Consider the following 25,259-nt stretch of genomic DNA (forward strand, 5'->3'; position numbering starts at 1 on the left):
GCTGCTCTGGTGGCAGAGTCCTGCTGCTCCCCCATTCCCCGCCCAAACAGTCTCCTGAGACTGAATCACAAAACATTAGGCTTTCCCTTTGGAGTTGCGGTCTCAAAATAAATCTGGACCTTGATAAATGCTCTCTGAGTGGATGGATGGATAAAGAAACCAAATTTCAAAGCCCAGTGGGTGTGGGCACAGATGACTCCCTGCGGTTTCATTCAGGGCCACCATGCCTGTTGTATAAGCTGTGCATGGAACAAAAGAGCCTGGTGGGGGGCAAGTATGGTTTGGAACCAAGACTGGAGGACACGGTGTCTTCTTCCCAGAGGAGGTGCCTTGCTGCAACTCAGACAGAGGCTAATAGAAGCCCTTGGGTCAAAGGCCTCTGTCTCCTCTACCTGCAAAGCCTCTCCTTCCCTTGGCAACACAGAAAACTCCTATGTCTCCTTACAAACCCTGTGAAGATACTGCCTTCTCTGTGAAGCCTGCCCTGATCCTCAGCAGAATTAGTCTCTCCTTGCTCTCTATCACTTTTGTATTTTATACATGTATATATGTCTTCAGTCACTCAGTTGTGTCTGACTCTTTGCGATCCCATGGACTGTAGCCTGCAAGGCTCCTCTGTCCATAGGATTTTCCCGGCAAGAACACTGCTCCTTTTCATTGTATTTTTATACATTATTAGAGCTTTATTCATTTTTTGTTCAGTGTCTGACTAATAAAGGCACGCAAAAAGTGACTGAACTGCAAACAGCTGCACAAGGGGTAAGTTACATTAGCAACATTAGCTTCTTCAAGCTCCTTCATCCTTAGTGAAAGTCACTCAATCATGTCCAACTCTTTGTGACCCCATGGACTATACAGTCCATGGAATTCTCCAGGCCAGAATACTGGAGTGGGTAGCCTTTCCATTCTCCAGGGGATCTTCCCACCCCAGGGATGGAACCCAGGTCTCCCGCATTGTAGGCAGATTCTTTACCAACTGAGCCAAAAGGGAAGCGCAAGAATACTGGAGTGGGTAGCCTATCCCTTTTCCAGTGGATCTTCCTGGCTCAGGAATTCAACCAGGGTCTCCTGCATTACAGGCGGATTCCTTACCAACTGAGCTATCAGGGAAGCCCCCCCAAATCAGGCTTTATTTCATAGACCTATCTTATCTTTGGGTGCTCAGTCACTCTTCAGTTTCATCTGACTCTTTGCAACCCCATGGACTGTAGCCCACCAGGCTTCTCTATCCATGGGATTTTTCAGGCAAGAATACTGGACTGGGTTGCCATTTCCTCCTCTAGGGGATCTTCCCAACTCAGGGATTGAACTCGCATCTCCTGTGTCTCTTGCATAGCGGGTGGATTCTTTAGCCGCTGAGTATTTTGGCTATTTCTAAAATTCCTCTGCCATCATCCTAGTCCAGGCTAGGACTCTAGCCTTGTCACTCTGCCTTTCAAATCTCAGCTTAAATATCACCTCTATCACGGAGGACTTATGCAATCATCAAGTACCATCCCTACCCCAAGAGAGTTCCCTTCCATCACTCCGCTTATGTCCTTAATACTATCTGCCACAAGACAAGACTATTCTATATACAAACAAAAGTGTCCTCTGTATTCTTGTTGTCAGCCCCCATGAGAGCGTCAGTTCCTTGAAACAGGGCTTGCATCTGTTGTGTCGCTTCTGTGTCTTGGCGCTTAGCCCAGAGGCTGGCACACAGTAGGACCTCACTGCTGCCATCTGAATGGATGGATGGATGCATGCATGACTACGTGGACAAACAGGATTTTAGAGTCTGATAGGCTAGGTACATTTTCCTCACCCTGCATGTCTGAGACCACATCTGGGCCCTGGGGTGTGGGGGTGACTTGGTTCTCAGCTTGGTCTCCACTGGTGTGATGACCACATGTCTTGGTACAGTCACCAGTCCCCAAGTCATGTCATGAGCCATGCCTGGTGCCTCCCTTTGCCCAGAGAGAGAATGTGCAAAACTGCGCTGGGGGTGCCAACCGTGACAGCTGCCTGGGTAGGACCGATTCACTGTTCCACACCCAGTCAGTGCGGTGAGGAGCCACCCTGGGGGAGCCTCCGGGGACTGCAGGGTTGGGAAGCAGGGGGGTGGGGGTGGGGCTGAAAGGAGACCGGGAAGGAGGAAGCACAGGGACCCAGGGATGCTGCTCTTTGGAATTCACTTCTGACCCTGAACACGTTCTGAATTTGCTTCTCTTCAATGTCAAATAGTTCTAAGACTTTATATCAATGTACATCCATACACATACTGATTCATAAATGCACAGACTTATATGTACATAGGTGCATATATATTTGTGTATATAAATATATGGATAAATACATGTGTGTATATAAATGTAAAAACATATTTCTTTAATATATATACACATATGGATATGTGTGCTTCCCTGGTGGCTCAGGGGTAAGGAATCCATGTGCAATGCAAAAAATGCAGGAGACTTGGGTTCGATCCTTGGGTCGGGAAGGTCCCCTAGAGGATTAAGTGGCAACCCACTCCAGTATTGTTTCCTGGGAAATCCCATGGAGAGAGGAGCCTGGCAGCCTACAGCCGATGGGTAGCAAAGAGTTGGACACGACTGAGTGACTGAGCATGCATGCATATGGATATGTGTGCTTCAACAGTAATTTGTTTTAATTTTTACTTTAATTTTAAAATATCCTAAATAGCTCATTCTTTCCCAACCAAGCTCAGAGAAAAGCTGGTAATAATGTGGTTATCACTTTAACCTAGTGGTTCTCAAAGTCTGGTCCTCAGACTAGCACCATCTGGGAGCTTGTTAAAAATGCTGATTCTCAGGCCCCGCCATCACCCTGCAGAATCTGAGTCTCTGGGGTGGGGCCCAGTAGCCTGTGTTTTAACAAGCCCTCCCCATGTTTCTGATACAGGCCAACATCTGAGAAACTCGGCACAAACACAATGAGATAAGGAGTGGATGGCTGAGCTGTGGTCAGGAGCTGTTCTCCTGGGGGTCACTTTAGCAGAGGGAATGAGTTCCAGAACATGAAAGACTCTCAAAGGGTTGGCATACTTTTCTTAAGGGAAACGTGATCAAGGAAATAGTAAAGGAGCCCCCAGCTCCAGTCCGGCCTGGGGAGATCCTCTGAGCGGCCAGGGATCCCCCTACAATGAGAACAGCGTGAGGGGAAGGGCAGAACCCTCGCCTTCTGGGTTCCTGAGTCAAGCGACATTAACCCTGGACACAGGGGCTGAGGAGATGAGACCCGAAGACGGAGAGCACCTTGCGTGGCTAGACTCTCTGCCCGCATGCCCCAGCCTCCCTGGGCCTCTGCCTCATCCCGATCGCTTGGGCAGCCAGGCCCCAAGCGGGGCTGCGGAGCATTTCCACCTGATTTCTCCCCCACGCTGTGTGGGCTGGTCTTTGAACAGGCCCATGGGGAGGCACAGGCTTGTGTCCTGATGGATGACTGGGTAAACTTTTCCAGCTCCAGGGCCTGCAGAGGATTAAACAAGGCCCAGAAGGCGGCCCCCAAGCAGGCGTAATAGAGAGAAATTGTCCATCAGCTTATGAAACACGTGGAAGAGAGATGCTGGGTTTGCAAACACAGTCTCTTTCACCTGAGTGCTCCATGGTGCCCCCAAACCCCACCACTGAAAATCCATCTGCAAGGATCAGTTAGAGACTGTGCAACTCCTAACCTGCAGTTTTCCAGGAGATTTAAGCAATGACTCATGGGTGAAGCTGAAGAAGCAAAATCTAATCGTCCCCAACACATACACAGCAGTCACCATCTAAGCCAAATGTTCCTTCTTGAAGACCGAGCGTTCATTCATCAACTTGCACACCTGCTTCTGATTCTTCAGGGAGACCTTCCAGAAAACAGAAGCCTGATGGATGCCTTCATCTTGGGGGTCTGAAGTCTCCGTAGGCAGCACCCACTGCTGCCAGGAATCCACCCCACAAAAACCTCTTCCAACAAGCCTCACAGGCCCCGACTGGCAAGGCTCAGGTAGCAACCAGAGCTCGACTCAGCTAACAAATCTGTTCCTCCTCGGTGACAACACCACGTGTCTGCTTTAAGGACGGCTCTCTCCCACCCACTCCACACCTCTGCACATAGAAGGACTGGTTTTCAGATACAGCTAAACCCGTTTTTTAACCAAATCCCTGGGGATTCAGTCACCGAGAGCTCCAAACACCCTGCCCAGAGCCTACAGAAAAGGCACACAGTCGGCAGAAAGTTCTCCAACTTTCTCCAAGCCCATTACACGGACTTATGAATGGCTTCTTTCAAAACCCTGAGTTTGAAGGCAGGCTCTAAAGGGTCAGGAGACAGTTTGTTGCAAGTGGATCTGCTCCCCCTCTGACCAAAGAAAATAGTTTCTAGCTTTTCCAAAGAGAGAGGAAGCATCTTGTGCCTGGTCCGGGTTTCCTCCCTCCCTCCCTCGCACCTCGCTTGCTCTCTGCCAGACCATGATCTCAGGCCTCAAGCTCGTGGAGTAGAAGATCCCGGCCGGGATCCTCGCCCCCGCCCCGAGTGGAATTTCGCCCATTCCAGGTCTTGAACAAAGATTCCCCGGCGCACGTTTGATCTCTTCACGCTCCGCTCTCATTAGTCCTTCACACTCTCCACCGCTTGGAAAAATACAAACAGCATGGTTCAGTTTTAAGGTTAAGAACTGACAGTCTCCATAAACACTGTTACAATAAAGCTGATTCATCCGCTGCCAGCATTCGGCATCTGCAGGAGGCGGACGTGGAAACCCTGAGCTTCAGAACAAGAGAACAAGTGCCGAGCGGCCAACTGCGGGGTGCAGGGTGCCCCCACGTCGTGGGTGCCAAAGGCCTGTGTGGATCTATGTCTGGATGGTTAAAGAATTACAGGGGAGGGACAGGGAAATTCGGGGAGCAAGGGAGCTCAGGTATAAATTCCTGACCTATGAAAGACACAAAGCCATCAATGATTCTACCGTTGTGAGGTCGCAAAAATGAAAAGTGGTCCATGAAGAGGTTATACAATCATTCTCAGGATGCTGTAAGTAGGGAGAAGCAGAGGGTGAAATGGATGGGGGCAAGGTATTCCTTGAACTTCAGCCACCCTCCACCCTCGGTCACCCCAAATATTTAGGTGCTGAAATCACCTCATTAGCTGGAATTCATTTTAATGGTGTGTGGGCAGATGAGTGTCAGTATCCTTATTCATTTACTCATATAATTCCTGAGAGCCAATTACTCCGTGCCAAGTGCTGGGAATACAACAGAGGGGAGACAGGGACCGTCCTTGCCCTCATGGGGTTTATAGTCTCCAGCAGGGGTTCCCAAACTTGGCTTACTTCCTGATGTCCAGGTCATACTGCATGCCATTTAAATCAGGGTGTCTGGGTAGGATCGAGGTACTAGTACCTTTAAAAGACCCCTAGGGGTTCCGATGCATAGCAAAGTTTGGGAACCACATAGGATTTTTAGCTGACTTGCCAGGATTGGCCTGCTCAGTGAGTGTGGAGGCCTGGCCCATGGCTCACCTCAGCGGTTCCTGCTCCATGAGCCCAGAAGGACTGCATCCTAAGATTTTCAATGCAAGGGCAGAGTTCTCTGTAAGCTCAATCTCCTCTGAGCCCTTCCAGGGAGTTTCCTAACTAAAAGGACTAGCCACATCCTCACATTCTAGTAGGGAAACTTCCTTAATCCAAACTCGAAATTGGGACACATGACCCCACACCTGATATGATAATAGTATAATATATTCGAAAGCCAGGCCCTCCCAGAAGCCCTAAGCCCTCTGGTTGCCATATTGATAAGGTCATTTCATGGCATGAGTCCTGGGAGCAGACTCCCAGCAGGTTTAAATCACCTAACGTCTTTGTTGAGGTTGAAAAAGAGAACTTGCCTCTTAAGGCCCTTCCCTTTTGTTCTCTCTGAGCTTTGATACTCAGTTCCCCTCCAAGCAATCAATGGAAATCCATTATAGACTTTCTTGGACCTACTCCTGGATTTTCATCAATTTAGAAAGGAAACATTACATTAAGTCCTTTTTTTTCCCCTCTGGAAGGCTCCAAGAATTTTTGAAAATGAGAATAAGGGAAAAGAGAAAGAAAAGCAGAGTCTGCTTTGAAGTTGCAATGAACATACACAAAACAAAGCAAATGATGGATCCTGAGAAAAGTTCCAGGAGGAGGAGGCTGTGTCCCTGCTTCCCATCACACCTTCTTGAGGATGAAGTGGTGCCCACTCAAACCACCAGGGCCTGCCAGTTGGCCAACTCAGCAGCATTCCACTATAGAGATTAAAACCAACTTTATGACTGTGGTGCAAATAATAAAGAGCCTGGCAGGATTTCCTTCCAAAATGAAAGCTCATTTATTTTCCAAGGTGTATAATTTGGTTGTAAATGTTTCCTTTGGGCCAAAACATCCCAGATTGGGTTTTTGCCTGGAACACATCACTGCTTTGCTGGAGAAAAATGGCCTCAGTGTGATCCCTCCGCATCCTTCCACTTGGCATGGAGGGGTTCAAGCTGGCCTGCTCTCTCGCTTCACATCTAGCCTTGTGGCAGCAGTTTAGGGGGCAGCAGCAGGGATGGGGACTCACTAGGGAATAGGCCCACACTGGCTGCATCCATGTCCAAGTTCTGGTCCATCTGTGAAATGGGCTGATTCACCGCTGGTCTCCACTCAGGCCTGTTCTGCTCCCTCTCAGTTATTGGGAGAGTGGAATAGTCTTAGGGACCCGGTTCCACGTATGAGCTGACTTTTCTTCCAAGTCTTTGTGTCTTATTCTATTAACATTAAAAAAAATCATCCTAAAAAATCTACTCAGCAATGACTAATATTTGGATAAAAGCAAAGCCAGATTCTTTCCAGGGCTCATGGGCTGACCACACGGACTTGAGGCCAGAGTTTGGCCCACAGCGTTAAGTCAATCTCACCCAAAATAAAATAGCTTTTTCTCCTATACAAGCAGATTAAGAGATAACAAGGTTTTCTACCGTTTTCAGGTTTATCAACTCTCTTCCTGACATCATATACTTTTAACCTGCTTTTTATTTGCATCTTAACATTAAAATTCAAAGCCAGTGCTATGCTTTGTAGATGAAAATATATTTATTCCACAGTTTTTTTCTTTTCCTCCCAAACAGCTGGTAATGCAGAACAGGGAAACATCTTGTGGGATCAAAGAGATGGCATCAAAAGTCATCATGTGACATCCCTTTAGGATATCAGAAGTTGTTCCTCTAACACTGGGATCAGGTGAAGGAGGGGGGAAGAAGTCGGCTGAGAGAGAAAACAAGATCACTCAGGGACCAGGGGTACAGTGGCAGAAATTATAGTGCTACAGGAACCAGCTCAAGGGGTGAAGGTCATGGTATCATGTATTTTTTTTTAACGTGGACCATTTTTCAAGTCTTTATTGAATTTATTACAATATTGTTTCTGTTTTATATTTTATTTTGGCTTCAAGGCATGTGGAATCTTAGTTCCCCAACCAAGGATTGAACCCAAACCTCCTGCACTGGAAGGCGAAGTCTCAACCACTGGACTGCCAGGGAAGTCCCAGTCTCATGTATTTTGAAGTCACCTGCTGGGAAGTGATCGAGCATACTTTTGATCGACTTGAGATGCTCCTGAGAGAGACCAGGAAACAGTGTGTCAGGCAAAAGGTAACAGAAAAAAAACAGCTTCCAGTGATGTGTGGACATCTATTAAGATAAATGATCGACCCATTTGTCAAAATTATATCAAATTTTTTAGTTGGTCATGGCCACATGAGTCAGTTCACAGCTACACACACAGCTCATGCTCTGCTCTTTGGATAATCACCAGCTACTGGACATCAGGGGATTCCCAGGTGGTGCTGGAGGTAAACAGCCTGCCTGCCAATGCAGGAGACATAAGAGATGCAGGTTTGATCCCTGGGTCTGGAAGATCCCCTGGAGGAGGGCATGGCAACCCACTTCAGTATTCTTGCCTGGAGAATCCCATGGACAGAGGAGCCTCGTGGACTACAGTCGATTGGGTCACACAGAGTCAGACACATCTGAAGGGACTTAGCACACATGCACTCACTGGACATCAGGCCCCTAATTCAAGTGTAGCAATAAGAAATACTCTTGAAGGAGAACGGAGTGAAGAAATGCTAGAGAATAAAGCTTTCTGATGATTCACGCACAAAAAAATGATTCAAACATGAACTGGGCAGCCACTGTGCCTCAGTCTCCAGGTCACTACCCAGTGACTCTAGATAATTCCTCCAGCACTTTCTGTCACTGCCGTAGGCAACATGCTGCCCACCTGCATCTGGGAAAATCAGATCCATACAGTGTTTAGAAACCGCAATATTGACACATGATGAAACAGTCGTAGAGGAAATTCCGACTTTCCTTAGTGTCAGACCCACAAAAGAAAGGGATTCAAACCATGCCTGCTGCGTGAATGTCAATTTTGCACTGTGGTTAGAGGGTTTTATTCTAGGACACACACATCACACCGCGATAAAAGAGAAGCCAAGAGCCAACTGCTTTTTGAAAACTGTAATTCTTTCTTACTTCACTACCTTATGTCAATATATCTGAGCCTCTGGGGCTGTAAGTCACATCCTGTGGTGGTCAAGTTTCATCTCCTTTAGAAGCTTTCAATCCTTTTCACAGTTCCCAGGTGCAAAGATGACTTGGCTGAAAGTCATTTTGGATTCAGAATATTGCCCACAGAGGCCTGAACAGTGGGGTTTAAGGAATAATTATCTTTCATGCCTCAGTCCCTCTTGTAAATTACTCTTCGTCCTGCATGCCTGTGCACACACACACATCAACACACACACATCAACACAGACACACACATCAACACACACACACACACACCCCAACACACACACACACACACACATACAAGCCAGTTTCCTGACAAAAATGCCTGTGATTGCTGCCAAAGCATCTGGCAAAGGGATCCTGGGTCACTAGAACCTCCCTGACCTGTGCAGGCTACAAGCTGCATGATGGCTTCCTTCATCTCATGGTCAGAAATGAATCAGAGGACAGCAAGAGACATACAAAGTGACATTTAACTACATGATGTTTCCTGACACTGCTCTTTTTGGGTAAGTTGAAATGGTTATTTCACATAAAGTCAGATCCAGGCCCTCCTCCTGCCCCGATGGGTCTTTATTTTAAAAAATCTCTTTTAGATCCTATCCTTTGTTGTGGTTAAGAAAAAAATTCAAAGAGTAGGACATTTATTATAGTGCAGGGGTTAGTGAATGACTGTGAATTGTACCATTAAAAAATCAAGTCAAATTAGGTGGTTTTACATTTAGAAGAAAAAAATATGAATGGAGAAGTCCAAACTGGTCACTTCCTGCTTGTAGGCCAGGCCACTGTGAGAACTCAGGAATTTAGTCAGGGCTCTGCTGCTGTCTGCTGTTAGCATGTAAGTAAACCTTCTGGGTCTCTGTTTCTTTGTCTATAAAATGAAAATAACAATATCCACTCCCCAAATGTGGGGAAGGCATTTTGGAAAGCACATCACTCTATGACATTACAGATTGTATTGAACAAGTACTACACGCCAAGGGCTACAGTATCTGCTGTGAGAAAGGAAAGAGAAGTAAGCTACCACCCTGTTCTCAAGACTCTTACTCTGACTTGGAAGGCAGGGTGGGGGAGGGAGGTGAATATTATATTATGCTATATTATATTGTATTATATACATGTGTGTGCTGAGTCCTTTCAGTTGTGTCTGACTCTTTGCGGCCCCATGGACTATAGCCTGCCATGCTCCTCTGTCCATGGGATTCTCCAGGCAGGGATATTGGAGTGGGCTGCCATACCCTTCTCCAGGGGATATTCTTGACCCAGGAATCTAACTCGCATCTCTTATGTCTCCGGCACTGGCAGGTGGGTTTTTTACCATTAGCACCACCTGGGACGCCCATATTATATACAATTATATAATCATTATGTGGATACATATATCTATATAAATGGTTGCATTGTACAAATACAGATTAGATAGCTAGATAGATAACTGTACATATGTAATCTTCATTTAATGGGTGTGCAATGGGTTCAGAAATGAGCCCATTTCTACCTCAACAGCTCACAGGAAAGTTTTTGTGGTTTGTCCAGAATTTTTGCAGCTGGAAAGAGGGAGGAGGCAGTGTTAGCCAGAGCAGAGAGGCGAAAGAGCACAAGAGGGCACAAGAACTAGTAAGAGCCTGATCTGGCTGCAAATTCAGCCTAAAAAGCAAAGGGCAAGAAAAGCTAATTAATTCCAGATACACAGCTCCTCAGTACCTGTTTTGAGGCAAGAAATGGGGGGAACCATTGGACTTCTTAAGCAAGGAGGGCAACAATTTTTAAGATGAAGCTGAGTACTTACTATATTTTGATGAGCATGAGAATAGAGACGCTAGACTTGAAAAGGAGATTAGGAAAGGAAAGACCGAGGTCACCAAACCAGAGAGCAAAAGGGAACTGTCACCATTGGAACAACAAAAATGGGCAGGAAGCAATGTCCATATGAGGGGGGAATATGAACCCATCCCCTGGAATTCACAACTTGTGCAGTTCACTCCGTTTGAGTATTGGATGGAGCAAGTGACTTGCTTCTAACAAACAGAATAAGGCAAAAGTGATCAGAAGTCACTGTGATCAGGTAGCAGAAATCCACGAGTTTCACCTTGCTAGCACTCTCTGGCTGTGATGAAGCCAGCTGCCATATTTGGGCTGCCCCATGGAGAAGCCCACATGGCAAGGAGCTGAGGGCATCCTCTGGTTAACAGCCCTGGAGAAACAAGAATCCTGCCAATGAGCCAGCTGGAAGCCAGTCTTCCACCAGCCATGCCTGGAGATGGCTACAGCCCTGCCTGATACACTGGAGCAGGCTAGGAGAGACTCTGGACCAGGAGTGTTCAATTTCCTGATGCACAGAAATTCTGAGATTATATTAAGCTGCTAAATATTGGAACAGAAGACAAATAGTACAGGGAGGAAGATACTTAACTGACCTGGGGATGTGAGTAACAGATGCTCTCTGAAGTTAAAACCCCAGACTCATGGCCCAAAGTTGTACATACTCATTCTTCTAGGCTTTGTTGATTTTAGAAACTTTTCATAAAAAGAAATCTCTCCACCACTCCTTTCTTTCACTGTTTCCTAAGGCTGATTAAAGAAACATGACTTGATTTTCAACTTCAAGCGACTCGGGGGGCATTCCAATAGAAAAACAGCAGGAAATTAATGCCATACACACCAGGCCAGGCAGATGCTTCTGAAACTGACACGGAGGTGAAACACACCTTTCCTTTGTCCACCTTTTACCATCTTTTGATTTTGCATTGGTGTTTGCTTTTAGGGGTCTTAAAATGGGAACATATCTTTTAACATATGATGAATCATCCCAGAAGCCCATGGGGGTTAGTCACTCAGTCATGCCTGACTCTTTGTGACCCCACGGACAGTAGCCCGCCAGGCTCCTCTGTCCATCGAATTCTCCAGGCAAGAATACTGGAGTGGGTTGCCATTCCCTTTTCCAGGGGATCTCCCTGACCCAGGGATCGAACCCAAGTCTCCTGCACTGCAGGCAGACTCTTTACCATCTGAGTTACCAGGAAAGAAACACATGAGTGGCGCCAAAATACTTGAATGATAGCTAAAAACTTGGCCAAGGGATTGTTAAGAAATTCATTATGTCTTCATTTATGTTTTTTTGTTGTTGTTTTTTAAAAAGACTTTTTGATGTGGACCATTTTTTAAAAAATCTTTATTGAATTTGTTACAATATTGCTTCTGTTTTATGTTTTGATTTTTGGGACGCAAGACATGTGGGATCTAAGCTCCTCAAGCAGGGATCGAACCTGCTATACCTCATCCTTTGGAAGGTGAAGTCATCACCACTGGACCACTAGGGAAGTCCCTTTTCATTTATGTTTGAATTATGGATATATTTAGAAAAGTTAATATCATGCTTATGAACTGAGAAATAAACCTCAATACGAAACCCTTTAATTAATTTTGTATGAAACATAATTATTTGTAGTTAAATTCTTTTCATCTGCCTTCTTGCTGTGAGAAAAAGAAATTACAGAACTAGCTTGCCACAGACTTTGTAGAATCTGAAGACATGTTACGTACAAATAAGTAACCACACTCTTTTTAGCAGCCAAGGCTAGTCTTCGCATATGGATCTTCCTTGGCAGTGGAAACAGCCTCTGTATTTGAACTTGACACCTAGGCAAGATTTGTGGTCATCTCAGTGCTGAGGGACTGTCACCTGCAAGCCAATCAGAGGTGAGCTGCTCTGAATCGCCTCCTGCTCTTGTAGGTGTTTCAGCCTTTGAAAGTGCGAGCAGATCTTTGCATTTAGTCCGGGATTGAGGCCAATTTTCTCTGGCTTGAGTTTACCTCGCCTGTCTGAGTGAAGGAAAAGAGAAAAGAATCCTGTTTGTGGTTGTTCATGTGCCTGTGCTATGCTCAGTCACTTCACTCATATCCTTCTCTTTGCGACCCCATGCACTGTAGCCCACCAGGCTCCTCTGTCCATGGGATTCTCCAGGCAAGAATACTGGAGTGGGTTGCCATGCCCTCCTCTAGGGGATCTTCCCAACCCAGGAATCGAATCCATGTCTCCTGTGTCTCCTGCAACGCAATGCATTGTGTTTGTTCTGAAGTGTTACCATTTAAACCTGGCAAACGGGGTCTCTCTTTCATTTGTGGCTAGATTAGTGCCACCTCTGTTGCAGCTGTGGTAATAGAGAAACTTTCCCTTTTCAAACACTGTGAGCACTGGGGCTTCTGTCATTCCACTAAAGCAAACATATTATCCAGCTAGTTGAGAAAATAAGTCCATCTTTCCTCCAAACACTGGAATAATTCAGGGAAAGTGCACCTGCTACTCTTAATGCACAAATATTGTGAATTTCTAAGTCCTTCTTCCCTATTAGATGGGTTATAACAAGTTCTACCCAAACTGTGGTTTGCTGACTAGTATCTGGATAAATATTCATAGTGCAAATAGATCCTGAAGGGTGATAAACGTGACTTTCAAATTCTGGACATGCTTAATTTCTTCCCTGGGTTTTGGCGCTGGGGAAGGACTGGCCTTCTCTTTTTTTAGACTCAGGCCTGGTATTCTGAGAAGTGGTGGGCTGCATGGCAAGTAACGGTCAGTTATTGGTCACATGACAAGGAAACCGAGAGGTGAGGCAGGAAGAAGACAAACCAATGAACGCACAGGCCTAGGTGTGGTACCCGGAGGTGCAGTACAGAGTCCTGCGAGCAGAAGCCACCATGAGCAATGAGGCAGAGAGGCCCAGCTGCCCACCAAAACCAGGGGCCGCTGCTCCCCACTGGAGGCAGCCCCCAGCCCCGGCCCTAACGAGAATGCATTTTCCAGCCACCTTGACACAAGTATGACTGATGTGAGCAGAAGTGATGTGTGTCCCTTCTGAGCTGAGACTGTTAAGAAGACATCAGAGCCTCCATCAGCTCTTCTCCCTACTTTTCAAATTCAATGCGATCCTCACTCCACTACCAGTTTCTCCCCATCCTTCGGCTTTCTCTTACTTCTGTTTATTCAACACGTGTTCTATTATTGTAACTATTCCTCTGCAACCCCCGCCGCGCCAACCCCTCCTCCCCCCCGCCCCGTCCCACAACTCTCCTTGCCCCCTTCTCTCCCTCTGATCTATTCACCGGCAAAAGTTCAGTTCTGGTTGAACCCAAGGATTCGAGTTCTCTAGGTTAGTAGCCAAGCAGATGGGTGATGGGAAAAATAAAACATCCCAATGTGAAAACATCGCTGCACTTTGGATTCATGTTCTCAGAGCCCTAATGAGCTCTTAGGACTGTTCCAATGTCCACTGCCCTTTCCTCAGAAGCTTGCCTTCTCCAGTGTTCAAGATGGACTGTTTGGTATCTTCTTTCTCCAAACTTCCCACTCTTCCTCACTGTCCTCATTGCACATTCATTGAGGGAACGGAAGTCATCCCTTAGACGGTCACGCTCAAGCTCCCACCACTAGATCTGAACATGTAGCTCACCTTCTCCCTCGTCCCAGCTGTCTCGGGGAATGACCATCCCTGCTTCGATCAGAGGCCAGTTCCCACGCTCACACTCTTGCCTTCTCAAGGAATTTAGTCCCCGGTCCTTGCCTCTCAGTCTGGCATCATTAACTTCTCCCTTTCTATTGGCTCAGTTTCATCAGCATCAAAGATGCCCTGGTATCTCCAATCTTGAAACAAATGAACCAAAGACTCCTCCCTCAATCCCATATTGGCATGCTTCCCCTTCATAGCAAAACTTCTCTAAGTCTTACTTTTAGATTCTGTTTCTACTTCCTCACTTCCCACATGCTCATTTATCTGGGAGTTGTTGTTCAGTGGCTCAGTCGTGTCCGACTCTTTGCAACCCCGTGGACTGCAGCACACCAGGCTCCCCTGTCCTTCACCATACCCTGGAGCTTGCTCACACTCATGTCCATCGGGTTGGTGGTGCCATCATCCAGGAGAGGCTCTCTCTGTTCCCGTAGTGCCTCTGAAACAGCTTCATCGAGCCACCAGCCATGGTCATGCTGCCCATGGGTACCTCCATGTCCCCCTCTTTGCTCTGACTGAAGCGTTCAACAGGAGGTCTCCTGCTTGAAGTCACTTTCCTCCCTCGATTTCTGTGACACAACCCTTGGTTTTCCTTCTTCTACCACTTTGGTCATGACGTTCCAGACTCGGTTCCTGGTCAGTCTGACCCCTTTCCCTGTTCATCATCTTCCTGTAGACATCTACAGACATCTCAAATGTCGCATGTCCGATACAGGTCCATTGATGTGGACATCATACACTGCCCACCCCCCTCCCCCGAATAAAACCAGAAGTTATCTGGGATTCTGAAGTCCAGTCCGTCAGCAAATCCTGTCAGCTTTATGTCAGAACTGTGTCTTGCATGCATTAGCCGTCCACTCTGCTCCATCCTGGCCCCTGTCCCCTCCTCTCTTGCCGGGATTATTTTATGATGAAACCTTCTGACATGTCTGTACCCTTCCTTCCCATTCTCTACAAAGCCGACAGAGCCATCACTCAAAATCTCTTTCATGCTTCCTTTCTTGCTAATCTCAAAAGAACAGCCAGATTCTTCATCATGACCCACAGGGCCCTGCCTTCTTCTACAAGTTCAGAAACCACTTCTCCCTTATACACTGTCCTTCAGTCTCTTTTCCGTCCCTCAGTCAAGCCGAAGTCTTTCCCACCTTAAGGCTTCAGTACTTGTCATTTTACGTGCCTGACCTGCTCTCCTCCACCTGGAACATAAGCTTGTTCTCTATTAATCTCCAGCATCTGGTGCAACCCCTGCATACAAGGAGCGCTCAATATGTGAGTCCTGAATGAGTGAATGGAATTGTGGAGCCCTTATTCTGTGCATGGGTCATGTCCTACACTTCTATGTATGTTATTTCATTTACCCAACTGCTACCTGAATGTCTCTGAAATAAGAAACACAATTCATGTTCATTTAGTTTCCTTTTGACTCCCCTTGACAATCAAACAACTGTGACATTACAGGATCGAGGCACTTGAAATGGACATCAGCTCCAATTATCTTTGGCAAAGAAAAACCATGAAACCTCTTAGAGTGCTCAGAAATGGGCTTGTAGGGTGTCGTGAAACAGGACTGGCTTGAGGGTCAGTCATCCTGGAATAAGTAGTAAGGTCTTGGCAAGTCCTTTCGTTTCTCTGGGTTTTTGATACCTCGTGTCTAAAATGAGACGTTGGGATTCAGTTTTCAAGGTGTCTCACCAACAGCGAAACTCTAGGATTTCATTGCAACCTGCCTTCTAAGCAGAGAGCCTCTCTGTGGCTGTGGGGATGGTGTTGAACTGGAGGAGCCTGTTCAGCCCAGTGAGCTGGGCACTGGGCACGCATGCAGCCATGTGCAGTGACCCTCGCATGCACGGGCACTTGTCATGTGCCTGGGTATTCTGGCAACACAAAGGCATCCTCCTCGTGTTGTTGGACCAGGATAGAACCTTCCAGGGGCACTGCGGTAGCAATTCCCCGCCAGCATCCGGCTTTCCTTGGATCTCAAGAGGAAAGCTGCCGGTGACCCTCCGAGGTCACTCCAGGTGGAACACCTGGGCTTTTGTAGATACCGAGGTTTTCTTCTAAAGGGAATCTGTGTAGGCTTCAGGCAGCTCCTGACATCCAGGCAGGCACCACAGCACTGGCAGGTTTCCACAGCCCTCCTTCCATTCCCCATCCTAAGCGGCATGCAGAACCCCAACCCGAAAGAGCAATGGATGCCGCCTGGTGCCCTCCAAGTAAAGTAAATTGAGTTAATGGTTTGAGCCATCTTGGAGCAACCATTCAGTACCAGAGGAAAAAATGCATCTCCTTCATTAGAAGGTGGCTCTTTGAAGCTACGGTTCTGTCTCTGTTTTCCCATGTTCACAGCCTCTTTCTCTGTTCACAGTAGGAAGATGAATTGTGCTCTTCCTGGCCCCCCGGCACACGTGTCCCCCTTACTCGGGGCCACATCACTCTGTAATTGAGTTCCTTGGTCACTTTCCTTCTCTTATTCCCCCCTTTCCCAATCTATGAGCAAATGTGAGGCCAAGGATGTGGATGTGCATGTTAGGGCTATTCCAGAGCCTCACACTGGGCAGAGGGTACACAGACTGAGACCTGTGGGCGTGGCACCCATGTGGGATGGCTCTTCAGGGGGCAAGGCCAGCGCGTGCCTTCCAGGGAGCCTGCCTCTCATCACTCCCACTTGCAGTTCAATTCGACAGTCACTTTCTTGGGATTCCCCAGCCTCTCCGAATATTTCCAGTATCTTCTAGTTGATGCTTTTTCCCATTTACAGGTAAGATCTCCTTTCCAAGGTGTCTTTGGAATTGAGTGTTTGGCCTCCATCAAAGTCTCAGCAAGAAGATCACAGCCATTCCACCTGGTTGGTGTGTCTTCCTGAGCGTGCTGTCCGAGGAAACTGGAAAGCAAAGGTTCTGTCCAGTTGCTAGCCTTTTTCCAGCCAAGTGTGGAGTGCTGCACTTTTCAAGAGTAATGGATTAAACAGGAGGGGAAGCTCCGAGCCAGGGGTGACTTGGCCACTCTTTAGAATGCTGTATCCTCTGCGGACTGATTTCCCTGCTGTAATAAGTGATCACATATTGGAAGAATAATTTTGGCTGGTTCCATTCAGGCTGGTAATGTTGATTGCAGATGCTTCAGTCTCCACCACCTGGAGAAAGACTCCAAGTCAAGCCAAAGACATCCTTTACATTATAAGTCATTTCACGAGTATGCTATGGAATATTTTCCCTCTTAGAAAGGGAATAAGGTGCTTCATTTTCTGGGAATCATACAAAACAACTAAGTTCTTTCCTCGCCCAGCTCTAGTGTCTGTAAATGCTAACAACTGCCTGAGATTTCCACACCAGGGCTATGTAAAGAAATGTTGTCCATGTGGATATTGGGGAACTGCACAGAGCCAATCCAGGAGCTTAGATTGGCCTCAGTCCTTTAAAAATGTTTACTACCTAAAGGATAACTCTAAACAAGTTAGTGAATAATGGGATATGAACTTTGCCATTTTGCCTGACTTGGGTGACTTGGCCCTCTCATTTGAGGCAGATCTCCTCTCATTAATGACTTTCTGAAGACCTTGCAGAGCCTAGGGAAAGGGTTGGAGCATAAAAATATAACCTGATTAGTCAAACAAAAAGTCACCATATTGAATAGAAGGCTCTCAGACCAATGGTTAGACTCTGAGGAGTGTTTGGGCACATGTAACCACAGTGATGGAATGCCTATCTTGCAGCGCTCTCAAAGATATTCTTTTAAAAATATTTTAAGTTGTTGCCTCGCTTTATTGTACATGGTGTCCTATAAAGAAGATATATGTCCTCAATTGAGCTTTGAAAGGGGACCACGGGGCCAGTTCCATCTAAAGGGGATGAAGTCAAGCAGTAAATTTGCTGGTCACTCTTTTCACATGGACTGTATCTTAGCCAGCGGTTGGTCTTTGATGTCATGACAATAGCACTGGGCCACGGAGGCAGAGCAGGATCCCCCCTGACGCTGAAACTTGTCCACACTCATTAAAACTTGGAGAGCAGCCTGCAGGGTAGGATACACCAAGGAGAACAGGGAGTTGACTCTGGGCTGTCGGTTGCCTTTCCTAGGGAAAAAAGGCCATCTCTCCTATACTATCTACCCTGCCTGCCACCTTCTTTACTGTATTTTTTTTAATTAATTAATTTTTTATTTTTAGCCACACATCATGGCTTATAGAATCTTAGTTCCCCTGCCAGGGATCGAACCTGGGCCTTTGTCAGTGAAAGCATGGAGTCCTAACCACTTGCCTACCAGGGAATTCCCTCTTTACTGTATTTTTAACTGAAGGATGATATCCATATAGAGAAATGCATGTCTATAACTATACAGCTCAGTGAGATTTCTCAAACTGAACACAACTATGTAGCCAACACTCAGATCGAGAAACCATATTACCAGCAGCCAGATGCCCCCTTGTGTCCCCTTAATAAGGGTAGCTGGTGTTTTCTCTGTTGCAACAGCATAGATTAGCTTTTCTTTTTTTTTTTTTTTTGTATTTTTTTAAAATATGGAACGCTTCACGAATTTGCATGTCATCCTTGCGCAGGGGCCATGCTAATCTTCTCTGTATCGTTCCAATTTTAGTATATGTGCTGCCGAAGCGAGCACAGATTAGCTTTTCTTGGTCATTTAACAGTAACAGAATTTCCTTGCATGTACGCTTTTGTGACTGGCTCCTTCCGCGTGACACTACATTTGTGAAGTTGTACACGTTGTGTGTAGTTGTTTGCTTTTTCCCAATGTGTGCACTTATTGCCTTATTATCCATCTGACTGTGGATAGGCACTTTGGGTATTTCCAGTTTGGGGCTATTTTAACTAGTGCTGCTACAAGCATTCTTTTTTAGGTTTTTGAGTCCACAGATGAATACATTTCTGTGGGGAATATACGCAGGATGGGATTGCTGGGTCAGAGGGTACATATATATTCTGTCTTAGTAGCTACTCTGGAAAAACAATTTTCCAAAGTGTTCACATCTGTTTGTATTCCCTATAGGTGCTCCACATTCTTGCCAACGGTCTTTTGTTTTTGTTTTCATTTTGCCATTCTGTGAGATAATATAGTGATTTCACACTTCTAGTGGTCATACTTTTTTTTAAGTTTTGTTTGTTTTTCTGTTGAAGCCATCAACCTAGTCAGTGCTCAATTCTGTAACAATTACAAAGTTATTAAGCTATTAAGATCATTGACATGAGACTGGTCCCAACCCAAAGTTTGGGGAGCAAAGAGAGAAGAGAGAGGGCACTACAGAACATATCCAAAGTATGAGACAAGTTATGTCAGAAGCAAAGCAAAACAAAGGATAAAATTCACTGGGGGTACAGGGCTGTCAGAGACATGGGAGGATGACAGAGAAAGATCTAGAACCACGGTGGCCCACAAGCTGACTAGATATTAGCAATGCAATGACACAACCAGAAAAGGAAATACAATACTCCTCTCAACTATGGGAAACATTTAAAAATTCCTGACCACTCGCTCCTCAGAAGACCTTGAGGAAAAGTACTTTGTGACACACCAAGGAAAGGGAAAAATCTGATTAGTCACAAGGAAAAGATTCTTCTCGCCAGAAACTCTAATTGGAAAGCAGAATATACAGCTCAGAGAGCTTGCAAAACTCCTGTCCCCAGGCGTGCCTGTTTCTCTCGTTATGTCTGAGAAAGGAAGGTAGGAAAGGGTGCCTCTTTGTAAGGGACTCTTTACCAAGATGTTGCCGGCTTCGAATGTTAAAGCCCATGGGTGATGAATAACAGATTTGTGGGCACAGTTCCATCCCTACCACGGAACACACAGTTTTTAAGCAGTGAAACTGCACAAGAGAGACCATGCAGAAGGAAGATGGAAAGAGAGAAGTGTATGTCTCTTGACTCAGAAATAACTTTTGGTGGAACCAGTATGGACAGAGCAACCCGTGGCCTTTCTGGGTCTAGCTTCTCAGAGGCAGGATCCCGTAGGCTCCACTCACTGGTGGCTCAGATGGTAAAGAATCTGCCTGCAACACAGGAGACCCAGCTTCCATCCCTGGGTTGGGAAGATCCCCTGGAGAAGTGAATGACTACCCATCCCAGTGTTCTTGCCTGGAGAATTCCACGGACAGAAGAGCCTGGTGGCCTACAGTCCACGGGTTTGCAAAGAGTCAGACGTGACTCAGCAACTAACACTTTTCTTTCTTCCCCTCGGTCTGATTCCAGCCTAAAGCCAGGTTGAGCGGCTCCACAACACAGCCTTGGGTAATGGTTGGGTCCTGCTGGAAATGTTCAGCATATCCATCCAGCATCCATTTCTTGGAATGTGGACGTGGCTGCATGGTGGGTGGGGTGAGAAGTTACTCTTGTTGTTCAGTCGCTAAGTAGTATCTGACTCTTTGAAACCCCATGGACTGTAGCCCACCAGACTCCTCTGTTCATGGGATTTCCCAGGCAAGAATACTGGAGTGGGTTGCCATTCCCTTCTCCAGGGATCTTCCTAACCCAGGGATCGAACCTGTGTCTCTTGCATTGGCAGGTGGATTCTTTACCACTGAGCCATCTGAGAAGCCCAGGGTGGGAAGGTCTTTTTAACCAGGAGACCAGCTCTTTACCAGCCTTTTCTCCCAAGCTTCCCCTGCTCTTTCCTTTCCTTCTCCCACATGAAACAAGCAACCAGGAGTAACCTTTCTAGAAGCATCACTGATTGACATGAGGCAGAATACGCATCACCACATGCAGCCAGCCTGGACTGCCTCCCTTCTGTGATATATTTCCCTCTCCACAATGTGCTCAGAATAATCAGACATTAAACCTTGGTTTCATGACACTGCTCTGCCTTAGTTTCCTCAGCTGCAAAATGGGAGAGAATTTTCATTAGGCTGTTATGAGAATTAAAGGTGCAAATACATACAAAGTTGTTATTTATTCTGCTTTTGGCACAGAATAAATGCTCAAGGTTAGCTTTTATATCACTATCAGCATCATTATCACCATGTTTGAAGATAAAGTTTAAAAATCAGTATAATTATCCCATTAGGATGTCTATTTTTATTTATTTTTTTTAGTCTACTTTTAGATAAGGAAAAATGAAATGCATAGAGTTGAAGTGGCTTGTCCAAGGTCACGCTGCTCTGTAGTACCAGATTCATGGGTTGAAGTGTCCTTATGCACCCAGGATGGTCCTTTCAATGTTATAACCTCCCATGGATACAACTTTTACTATCCCATTTATTTAACAGGACATAGAAGCACAGAGAAGTGTGAGACTTTTGCTGAAGGCACACACGTGAGAAGCAGAGGAAGAATTGAAACAAATCCAAAGCCTTTGGCCACTCTGTTGGGCTTTGCGATGAGTTTTGGCTGACAGGATGCTAACAGATGTGATCTAAGCAAAGGCTGGAGTATACTTGTCCTTCGGGATTGCCTCTGCCTTTCTGTGATTTTTCATCATCATGAGAGGAGTGCAGGGCAGGTAGCCTGCTAGTTATGGAAGTCTGGAGATCCAAGGAAGAAACCCAGACCCAAACCTTAGCCTGTAGCCCAGCCTGCCTAGATCTACTGAGCCCTAGCAACCCACAGACCCACAAGCGTGAGAATACATGCTTGTTGTTACAGGCCACTGAGGTTTGGGGTAGTTTGCTGTGACGCTCAATTGGGCAATAGCTAAATAATACCTGATATGTCCTGAGTGCTTCTGGGGACTTGCAACTTGCAAGAAAAGCATGCATCTTGACCAGAGCTTTTTAATCTGTAACGAGCATGTGATTCACCTGGGGCCCTGATTAAATTGTAGATCCTGGTTCAGTCATTCTGGGTGGGGCCCGAGATTCTTATTTTCTAATGAGCTCCCAGGAGACACTATTGCTGCTGCTCCATGAACCACACCGTGGGTGCAAGTATGGAGAAATCACCCCTAGCTTCTCACCTGTACCTGCAAGTCATGACTGCTCCACGTACCTTGGGGCAGTAGACAGGCCACCTTATGTGTCAGTAAAGAATAGTCCTTGCCCTCTAGCAAGAATCCTTTGTGGGTTTCTAAGAGTCATCAGTCTTCCCATGTCCAGCATGGCCAGAGGGTCAGCTCATGTTAACATTCCTGCAGGCTTTTTCCAGGGCTAAGGATTAGAAACACTTAATGAGATCTCCCCTTTTGAATTTTTGTCCTTCCTGAAATTTGAAGATTTCCAGCAATAAACCTGGCTTCCAGTTCGTTTTGGGCTCATAACCAATACCAGATTTCCAAGTCACAATGTAATTGAGTCTCCAGGCAGGAGATACAAATCTATTTCTGGTTCTCTTAACTTCCAGTCAGGCAGGGCATCAGGACAAGAAGATGAAGGGAACATCAAACAGCAGCTTACAGAGGGAGTCTAATCTCCTGCCAGGAGACTTTCCCAACTGGTTCTTGTCCAGCAACTATTTCTTTCTACCACCACCATCACCACCACCAGCAACCACGATCACCTGGAGGATTGAGCTCCCTGAAACTTTTGATTTGGAGAATCCCGAAAAGGTAGGAGAATTCTTTCCAAGAAAACAGTATCTTCTCCCCTTACTTCAGTTTTCCATAATATATTATGGATTATACACCTGTGTATTAGCTGTAGGAAGATACCATCCTGCAACTAAACTTCCAAATTCTCTCATTTTCTAAGAGTGTCCTGGGTTTTATAGATCCTAAACATGTTATGTGAGTGCCTCTAAAAGATGGCCACAATTTTATTTTTATTTGTTTATTTATTATTTTTAGGGGAGCGTGGGACAAATTGGAATATTAGGATTGACACATATATTACACTGATTGTGTGTGTTCTAAGTCACTTCAGTTGTGTCTGACTCTTTGTAACGCTATGGACTGTAGCCCACCAGGTTCCTCTGTCCATGGCGATTCTTCAGGCAAGAATACTAGAGTGGGTTGTCATGCTCTCCTCCAGGGGATCTTCTCAACCCAGGTATTGAAACCTCATCTCATATGTCTCCTGCATTGGTGGGCAAGTTCTTTACCACTAATGCCACCTGGGAAGCTCATATATATATATATATATATATATATATATATATATATATATATATATACTACAATGTGTAAAACAGGTAGCTAGTAGGAACCTGCTATAAAGCACAGGAAGCTGACCTTGGTGCTCTGTGCTGACATAGAGGGCTGGGGTGGGGGAAGGATGGAAAGCAGGCCCAAGAAGCAGGGGATATTCGTATATGTACAGCTTATTCACTTTGTTGCACAGCATAAACTAACACTACATTGTAAAGCAATTATATTCCCTCAAAAAAGTTAAAAAAAAGATTGCCACAATTTTAAGTAAGCTAAACATATACCCAGCTAGTCTGCCTCTAAGAATTCACACAAGAGAAATGAAAGCATATGTTCACAATGCAAGGAGTTATACCCAAACACTTGTAGCATCCTTACTTTAATAGGCCCGAGTTGGAAACAACCTAAATGTGCTTCACTGGGTGAATGGAAAAGCATATTGTATACGCATACCATGGAATACCAACTGGCAATAAAAGGATCAAACTCTTATGCACCAAACAACATGGATGCATCCCAAAGTCATTATGGTGAGCAAAGGAGCTCCCTGTGCTGTACATTCAGTACCAGTCTGCTTATGCAAAACTCTAGGAAATGTAAAAACTGATCCATAGTGACAGAAGGCAGATCAGTGGTGGACGTTCCTCAGGAACGAGGGGAGGAATCCCCAAGGAACACAAAGAAGCTTTCGGAGATGGTACATTATTTATTCATCATCTTGATGGTAGTGATGGTTTCACAGGTGTCAACTCCTCAGACTGTTCACTTTGAATATGCACAGTTCATTGTATGCCAACTACATCTTAATAAAATGGTATTAAAAAAAATAATAACACAACTGCCATTTCCTCCTTGTTGTCTCCTCATCACAATCTCTAAGAGGTGGCTGGGAGCCAAGGCATGTGCTTTGTTTCATTGGCTTCGGCATGAATGCTCTCTCTCGATGCTGGTGGGAGTAAGGTAGCACCTGGGTGACCTATGACATCATTTCCAGCCCCCCCTGGCATGCTTCATATAGATTCTAGCCACACCTTGTTATTTTTTAAAATAGAGATGAGGTGTACAGCAGGAAGCAGCCTCTTGAATTCACAGTCGACCTGCCTTTTCCTAGGTCACTTCTGCTGCACATCTGGGATTGAGGTGCTCCAGACTGTGAGCCTGACAGCCCAGAGCCCCAGACACGAAGCTGAAATTCTCCTGTTCCTTTGGCCCTGCAGCGCGGTTCCCTCCGGGGAGGGGGGCTGGGAGTGCTGCTCTCTGACGGAGGTGTGTCAGCCGGAGACAGTGCTCTGTGTGAGATGACCTGGTTTACTAAGATGTGCCTGGGTCAGTCCAACAGGAAGGAGTAGTGACCCCGGTGTTCTCACTTCTACTCAGTTTACAGAAACAACTTCCCAGTAACACATGCTGGTCTGTGCCTGGAGAGTTGATGCAAAGCTACATTTATCCAGGAACCCTGACCACCACCTTTTTTAGGCATTAGAAGGTGCTCTTACACACCCTTGAGGGCTTCCCACTGTTGCTCAGCCTCCCACCTAAAATAGCAAACAAGCGCGGGATGAGGCTCTCCTGAGGAAAACAACAGTCATCTCTCTATACACGAGCCATTCACAGGCTCTGCCTAGGCCTGACCTTTCCCATTCCTATGATTTTGGAATTCCTCTCTTCCCGGCTGCTCTGGGAGGCGATGGCATGGTTTGATTCTGTTGCTGCCACTGTACAGCCCTTTCTGAGGTGAACAGACTTCAGCCCTGTTAACAGCAGCAAAAAACAGCAGGTACCTCATGGAAACTCCACACTGTACATCTTCCTACACCTAAAGAAATGGCCAGTGAGCCCATGGCTGAGGTTTGAGTAGTGCTTTGTTTAGTTTAGTTTCTTCCAGAAGCAAACCCTGAGACAAAGAGCAAGTGGTACTTGGGAGATATCCCCAGGAAGCTCTGGTAGGAGAAAGGGAAAGAAGGTGGGGAAGGGAAAGAGCCATAATGTTATATGATCAAGTCAATGACCAGGATGGGCAGTGAGTGCTTAGTCCAAAGAGGAACACTGGTCACTACCATGTTTATTTTCTTAGCATTGCATTCTACCCAACATTTGCACTAATACACCACAGAAAGAAATTAAGCTTTATATCTTTTATGTATAGGACTTCTTTTGACGTTCTTATGGAAC

General features: G+C 46.0%; 1 protein-coding gene and 1 non-coding gene across 2 annotated transcripts in view; both read right to left on the reverse strand.

Annotated features, from left to right (window-relative positions):
* The window catches only part of ISM1 (isthmin 1), an 88,620-nt gene that overhangs the window by 47,872 nt on the left and 15,489 nt on the right, over window positions 1-25,259 (reverse strand). The gene's annotated exons all lie outside the window — the stretch shown is intronic.
* LOC145533647 (U6 spliceosomal RNA) lies at window positions 18,571-18,677 on the reverse strand. The gene has a single exon (XR_014074227.1). It is a non-coding gene; the product is annotated as a U6 spliceosomal RNA (small nuclear RNA).

The sequence above is a fragment of the Giraffa tippelskirchi genome, chromosome 13 (genome assembly GCF_054371585.1).
Source record: "Giraffa tippelskirchi isolate mGirTip1 chromosome 13, T2T-mGirTip1v1.2.pri, whole genome shotgun sequence".
In the NCBI taxonomy this organism is placed as follows: Eukaryota; Metazoa; Chordata; class Mammalia; order Artiodactyla; family Giraffidae; genus Giraffa; species Giraffa tippelskirchi.